The following is an 8428-nucleotide window of genomic DNA, read 5'->3' as shown; positions in this document are numbered from 1 at the left end:
CATTCAAGGTCGCCAATGGAGAAGGGATCGGAACGTTTCATATCGTTTTTTAAAACAAAGAGAAGCTAAAAGCTTCTATCTTTGATCACTTGGATGGTTCTGATTTCGATCAACTGTCGTGATATCGCCTCAACCCAATTTATGATTTGGGATGGAAATATTAGTAAAATGGCTAAGTCCATCCTTTTATCAAGGAAAAATGAGTTACAAATTTAGAAAAATCAGCATTTCCCCCCTCTTATCTTTTATTATAGACAGGGACATTCCTTGGTGATATTTTGACTCGCTAGCCGCCTTTGGTTTCAGCTGCCTTTAACTTTTGGTCACGCGTTTTCACACGCTCAAAGTTTTCTAGGTTTTTATGAAGTACTTCGTGTCATCGGCGTCGGCGCTTTTGTTCTCTCAATCATTTAATGTGAAGCAGGAATTCTATTTCAAACTTAGTTCTACAAAATTGCATCGTGAAACTAGACAATTTGCGAGGTTTCTTGTGTTTGGAACTCACTTAGTTTAATATGAAGTTTGAACTTAATTGGCGAGAAAAATTATTTTAGAGTAAATTTTATATGGATCAAGTTCTTCAAGGAAGAACACTAGACATCCTTAATTTTGAACATGACTTTTAAGCTTGGGAATCTGAGCATAGATTGGCTGTCGATTTGACAGAGGGTAGAGTTTTGTGTTTTTTCGTTAATATCGTTAGTTTTCTGGACTTTTAAATCTGAGTCACTCCCTCCCTGTTCTCCTCGTTCTCAATTCGGAAGGCGTTTCCGTTTCCTAGAAGTCGTAAAAGCATGAGCGGAACTCATATAATATCAGGTGCTGTGTAATTTGACAGTAAGAACAGCTCAGAATTTCTCCTGAGACGACTCTATTTTTCAAAATCTTGCGGGGGAGGCCCCCCGTATCCCCTTTACGGTTTGAGCAATCCTCTCAGCTTCTCTTTAGAACTGCGGAGTGGTCCCACCAATCCTTCTTTACGGGGTGTTTTTTAATGTCCCCCTACTTTCCCTGACGAGGTGTTTTTTTTTGCCCCCCCCCCCCCCCCGCAAAATGTTCCCACTCCCACCCATGTATAGAAACTCTAATGTTTGTCAGGATCCTCTCGGTGCGAGCAACTCTTTCAGTAAATTGACGCCTCGCTGTCAAAAATTCTTGCAACTCAGTCTGCAAGAAAATTATTCTAATCATATAATTGTGTAACATTACCGTTGTCGGTAATCGTAATGTAACTGACATTGAGCATGAATAGACTCTCAATTTTTTTAAGTCTTGCGCTGATCATGGCAGGCCTGACATGACAGAGACTTAGACGCCCAATCTTCCTCGTTAAGTTTTTCGCGAATAATGCTAACATCGCAGCTGTATTTACTACTTTCTCTGAGAAAGTTGAGTAGATGGCAGGCAAGTAATGAAAATGGCAACGTTCAAACATGTTTCGTATGGTGATGATGAATTTCTTTCGACTGTAACATTACTGAAACTAAATGTGTTTATAATTTTAAAATGTGTGTGGAATGTTTATAATATATGATTTTAACTGAATAATCAATGAGAACTTGCGAAAAAGTTGTATTTCCTCTACTCGATGCGTTCCTCTACTTGATGCGTTAATGTTGTACATCAAGTAGCGCATGTTGTACGTTCAGTTTTTCGCGAATTCAGGAAAGGTTGATAACTGTGTTTATAATTGTAAGCTGATTTTCCTATCTTCAGTGTTCAAGGGTTACTCACTCCAGCTTTTAATCAACTTTTATTTCATTTAATTTTTTTTGTCAAATAGCTGGCCTTTTTTTCAAATTTTACTTTTGATTTATAATACCCATGAATCAAGATTTGCCGAAATTTGGTCCAAAGTAGTCGCAGTATAGCACAGTACATACTTAAATTGGACTACATTTTGCAATTAGGAGCCATAAATTCCGGCCCGGTTTAAAAACAACGTGCGTGCCATTAGTTTCCCAATGCTCATAATTGTTTTTTCAGATGAGCCAGAATTTATAGCTCCAAATTGCAAAATGCAGTCCAATTAAAATTTTATCATTTTTTAGACGTAATTTATGTAAGAAATGTTTCGAGTTCAGACTGAGCTATGGGTATGGTATTAGTCATATAATGACCAAAATTGCTTCCTGTATTATTTAAGAAAAATCAGTTTTTTCCCGGAAAGAAAACATGTCTTTCCGGCTCTCTCTGTAACTCTACATTTTATGGCAAAAAAAAAAAAAAAAAAAAAAAAAGCCAAGTAGGTGGTACAGCAGCATAAGCCACAAGTCAAAGATGCCCTCTGACAAACAATACAGTAAGCTATTTTGATCGTTTTCAAGACAACCATAGCGTTTTAGCTCAAACAACACTTGAGATGTTTCTACCGCGCGCCTGAAAAAACTGCTGAAATTAATTTTGGAAGGAAACGTCGGCCTTATTTATGTTTATTATTTTTGACTGCAGTTACTTAGTACCAATAACTCTAAATCTTTTGTTAAAGCACCTATCTAGACAAGGGAACTAATGGCACGACGTACGTTGTCTTTGAAATAAGCCAGAAATAGTACCTAGTTCGTGTTTCCAAAATCAAGTTCAAATCTCGTGTGCTTGTGACTTTAAAATGTATAAATGCCTATAGCCTGCAGGGGCTGTCTGCAGCTTCATTGTTCTGCCTTGCTAAAGAATACGTCGTATGAGCCTTCGGACGTTGCCAAATCTCCTCCGATAAAGAACCAGTTTTCAAGGAAACTTGTGGATATTTTTCTTCCTAATCCTCACGAAATTTCATTCGCAACTTAATCTATACTGTTTTTGAAAATGTCAAAGAAAAATATTGATAACGTTTCCTGAAAATGAATGTTTAATAGGGGAAAGAGTGGTGACGTTTGGATGGTCATGCGGCTCTTTTCCTTACTATGGCAGTGTTGTAAATTGAATTTAAGTAAGTGTCGTTTTTTCTCGGTCCGTGGGTTTCATGCCAAACATCCCTATCGTCGCAACGTTTCCAGCTCTTTTCCCACCTCTTGACGTGTGCTCACGGGAGTTTCGACCGGATTTCGTTCCAACCATCAGTTGAATTTTTATTCAAAGAAGGCAACTGGATTCGCTTTGGTCAATGAATGTATCCCGAGGAAGATATTTTCCGTTTTCGAACTCTTAGAACGAATGGTCCTCAAATCACATTCATCCTCACACTCACGACTTACGTTTCAAACAAAATTCATGTGAAAACTACAAGGACATATTCTGATCTCTAGTTGGCTGAAATTCCTCCCTAATCAAGTGAAATTCGTTTCAAGTCAAAGTCAAACAGCCGCGGTAAACCATTGAGGAGGCGAAAAATTCACGAGTTGGTGAAAATATCCTGATGAGATAGCAGCCCTCGCCGGAAATGGCGTTGATCGACGGTAAGCGCCATGTAAGCAATCGGCGCATCCTTGCGTTCGATGATGCAATGCTTGAAGTATTCGTAAGACTTTGCAGGCGCTCCAAACGGTTCATGCTGACGTAACCTCGTTGGTGAGGCAGCTGGCGCATCTTGGCGTTTGATGGTGCATTGTTGGAAGTATCCATACGATGTTGCAGACGCTCCAAACGGTTCATGCTGATTTGACTTCGTGGATTTTTCTCGTGACTGTTCAAAATCACGGAATCCGGAAAGGAGGCGAGACAGGCCCCGAACTTCATCTCTGATAGGATTCTGATTTCATCAAATTGTTGATCGCGCATTTCTAGAGGCACTCAAGTCTGGAGACACTACCTTCGTCGCAGTCCTTATCTCTGATACAGTGATGCAATACCCAAAATTCGCTGAACCACCTACGACGCAGAGATTTCGTTCTCGATGCCTGATTATACTGGAGTCGCAATCAAGATTTGCAAGGTTGCTAATCTCATTTTTTCCCCTCTTTCGGCAACAGAAGCAACGTCCGTAATAAAAAATCTTGGAATACTTACAGTTGGATTGCTGCCCTGCGTACGTCAATTTGAAAATTGAAATTTAGCAATTTTCACCTCTGTGAGCTGAAAAATATAACTTGTCCACGCATTTTAGGCCCGAGGTTTCAGCCGTCTGGGCTGTAGTAACGTTCAATGTCGCACGAACCGTTGATCAAATCAATACAGCACAATAAATCGAAATCAAGCCCGATTTTTCCGGAATCGAACGTCAGCTCGCTGACTTTCGACAAACATTTCATTGATGTCGCAGTCTTCACCGATACCACAATTTCATCGCTCGAAAAGAATGCTCCGCGCATCCACCAACATTCGTCAACGCTCCATGGACATGATCCTGTTTTCTTTCCTCCTTGCGATTTCAAGAAGCGCCGTTGCAGACAGAATCGTCCTGAAACCTGTGGGCATTGTGCGCCAAGCCAGCCTCTTCCCGTTGACAGGCATGCTGGTCCCTTAATTGAAGCAGCCTCTCCCTGTCAACAGGCAAGCTGGTTTAGAATTGCGGTTTAGAATTGGAACAAGCAAGTGAACTGCAAAGAGCCCTCGTAAACATTGTCCTAACATGGGCTGTAGCAACGGCTGGTGACGCATGGAACATTGATCAAATCAACACAGAACGACAGAAATTTATCGGCATAATACGCTAAGCCAGCCTCTCCCCGTTGACAGGCATGCTGGTCCCTTAATTGAAGCAGCCTCTCCCTGTCAACAGGCAAGCTGGTTTAGAATTGTGTCCACTCTCTGTTTTTAACAGGCAAGCAAAGTGTTGTGGCCTTTATTTTTTCCTTTGAAGGAACAAGCAAGTGAACTGCAAAGAGCCCTCGTAAACATTGTCCTAACATGGGCTGCAGCAACGGCTGGCGACGAATGGAACATTGATCAAATCAACACAGAACGACAGAAATTCATCGGCATAATACGCTAAGCCAGCCTCTCCCTGTTGACAGGCATGCTGGTCCTTAATTGAAGCAGCCTCTCCCTGTCAACAGGCAAGCTGACTTAGAATTGTGGCCTTTTTCTGTTTTTCACAGGCAAGCTGAGGGTTGCGGCCTTTTCTTTTTTTCATTTAAGGAACACGCAAGTGGACTGCAAAGAGCCCTCGTAGCGTAGCTCCAACATGGGCTTCAGTAACGGCTGGTGACGCATGGACCGCTGATCAAATCAACGTAGCACGATGAGTTCGAATCACGGCGAACCCTATTTTTTCAGACAAATAACATCTGCTCGCTTACCTGTGTCTAAAATTTTAGCGACTTAACCAATTAGTCAGATGGAGAAATTGCGGATCGACCAATACTTTTCAACGTCCATGGACCTTTAATTCGTCATTTGAGCAAGGCCGGCGTTCTTCGCCGTGGATTACATGTCATTATGAGCGCTTCACTTGAAAAATATTTGTTGCAGAGCCACCGATTCGGTGAGTTTATAAAATGTCACGCTGATATAGAAAGCCTAAGAATTCGTCGATGGATCCGACGGCTGGAGTGGAGAGCTTTTGGAGCCCGTAAAAATTTATCTCTGTCAGAAGCACCTGTACTCAAATGCGCGAGTTATTCTTGACCGGGACTGTACGTGACTTCACTCCAACCAATTTCAACGATGGATCAAGAAAAATACCCGAGTAGTACACTCAAGATGGGAGAAGGAGAAGAAGATGACCTCTGCAGAAGATTTGGATGGTTAGTGGTGCGGATGAACACGGCGTGGAACCCAATAAGAGAAGTGAATATGCCGGAGCAAATTCCTTCAACCAAATGAATTGCATAAGACCTTTGAGGGAAAAGCATTGTTAAAAACTTTCGTATCGTATTTTTGCACGAAAGTCATTCGCTGATGCTGAACTGGCAAATTAGAACATCGAATTACTTTCGAGTCTATTTTACGATGCGGAAGTTTTGTTTTAGATTTTATCATTTGAAATTGTATTCACGTATCTACCAACCAACCAACCATTTCTAGATACACATGAATTTGAATGGCATATATTTTCGTGATCTACGACCCGTAATCGGTGCTCTTCACAAGGTCTCAGGTCTGGGTCCGACATCATGGGAGAAGGCAACAGTGTATTTTCTTTGGAAAATACAATAAAAAAACATGATCAATGAGAGAAAAACTCAAATATGGAAAGAAACAAAGAAAGCAAGGAAAAAACCAAAAATAAAAGAAAGATGAAAGAAAAAAACAACAAAAAAAAACAAAAAAAACAAAAAAAAACAAAAACAAAAAAAAAAACAAAAAAACAAAAAAACAAAAAAAAACAAAAAAAAAAACAAAAAAACTAAAGAAAACAAAAAAAAACAAAAAAACTAAAGAAAACAAAAAAAACAAAAAAAACTAAAGAAAACAAAAAAAACAAAAAACTAAAGAAAACAAAAAAAAACAAAAAACTAAAGAAAACAAAAAAACTAAAGAAAACAAAAAAAACGAAAGAAAACAAAAAAAACAAAAAAACAAAAAAAAATAAATGTCATACAATTTAGGTTTATCTCTTTGTAATGAAGTCTGCAGTGAAGAGCCGAAAGATCGTGCGTGTATTTCTATCCTTTAGATACGTCGAGAAAGCATTTCAATATTTCCCGTTGCTAACAATTTAATGTCAACCAAAGGAGAAAACATAATAAAAAAATCACTCAAGACGGCCAAACAACCACTTATTATAGCCTCTCAATGATTCTTAAGACATGACCGCCAGACATGTGCCCTCTTCAAAATCGTACGCAGGACATTATTCGCACAACGGGAAGTTCGAATATCAATTCTTGAACGAAAAAATAACAAGTGCTTCTAACATAGATCAAATGAAAATTAGTTTATAAAAAAGGCGTAATTTTAATTCTTGCCATTCAACCAATTTAATTCTTTTATTTATGTAGTTTAAGGTTTGATTTCCGGACTTTCCATTGAGTGATCTGTTTTCGTTCGTGAAATTTTGAAGAGAAAGTACGTCGCGTAGTGCTTTGATTCATACCTTCGAAAGGCGTATTCTGTCACCTCAAATTCTCTCAGGTAGAGGCAGTTTGCAACGAAGCATTCAAGTCTGAAAATGCTCCAATCTCTCGGCTAGAATTCTCATTTTTTTTCTTTTAATATCCCGGTTGATCGGCTCATTTCTGCAAGTAGGTGGTATCTGTAAAGCATTAGAGAACTACTGTAAGGTAGAACTGGGGAAAGAAGAGAAGAGACAAAAGTCACATCCTAAAATTGCACCATTCAACAGATATTTACATGCTAACCAATGGGCCAACTGATGATTGATGCAAGCAGACTGATGTGACTTTTGTCTCCTCTCTTCTTTTACCAGTTCTAGTATGTTTGTCTGTACTACAGAATTTTGTAAGTACAGTTTTTTAAGTTAAGTGCATGCGAATGAATGATTTTTGTTGAGAAATTCATCATCACTATCGTTGCTAACACATCGAACTTTTTTCTTCCATCTGGACTTCTACAAATCGGTGTTTCAAAAACCTCGCTTCTCATTTTACTATAGGGATTAAGTTTTAGGGGGTGAGGCATTTACGTCAGCCGCAACATTCACCCTGCAGTGGCAAATAGCGAGTCGTTCACTGTGATGAATCGAATAATATGCTATTTAAACCCATGCAAAGTATCGATTAAGAGTGTTGCGAACCCTTCAATAATCGATACTTATAACCATAGCCTAAAATGGGTGAATGTCGATAGTCGATAATTCACACTTGCCACTGCATTTACTTACCCTCACCTTTGCCATTGCATTTACTTACCCTTTTGGGAGACCCTCGGTGTGTCTGTGATGCTGCCAAGTGAGTTTTCTCATTGAATAATGACATGTTTTAAATTGGACTGCATTTTGCAATTAGGAACTATAAAGTCCGGCCCACTTTAAAAACAACGTATGTGCCATTGGTTTACCTATGCACATAAGCGTTTTTTCAGATGATTCAGAATTTATAGTTCCAAATTGCAAAATGCAGTCCAATTATACAAATCGTCCCGTCTTTAGATATAAAATGTAAAGAGTAGGTATTATTCTCATTGGCAGGCCGAAATCGCCGCACTGTGTGCGGGCAGAGACGAAACAGGCAATGAGAGTAATTAGGTAAGATATCCTGTGGGGAAATCAAGGCCAAAAACTAGCACGAAGGTCACCAAAAAAACTCTAATGAGTATCAGTGCAAGAAGAAGGTGGGAGAGTTATCAGCTCAGGTAGATGCATAGAAACACTATTTAGCAATATCGATGTATATGTTTATTTTCCAATATCTTTATACGGTTAGTTAAAAAAGCTCAATTTTTCTCATGTACAAAAATTAAAAGTTAAATAATAACATCAAAGTGAAATTTTGAAATTAACTTAATATTTTAATGAATGAAATCCCCGATAAAAGGATGAAAAGGTGATAAAGGTTTTACTGCTGGTTTGCCTTGATTTCCCCGTAGGATAGTGTGGACCCAGCTATATTCTATCATCTTGTTACTCACTAGTATTGGGGCCATAGTA

The sequence above is a fragment of the Bemisia tabaci genome, unplaced genomic scaffold, assembly GCF_918797505.1.
Source record: "Bemisia tabaci unplaced genomic scaffold, PGI_BMITA_v3".
Taxonomy (NCBI): Eukaryota; Metazoa; Arthropoda; class Insecta; order Hemiptera; family Aleyrodidae; genus Bemisia; species Bemisia tabaci.
Note: the sequence above shows the minus strand (reverse complement) of the source record.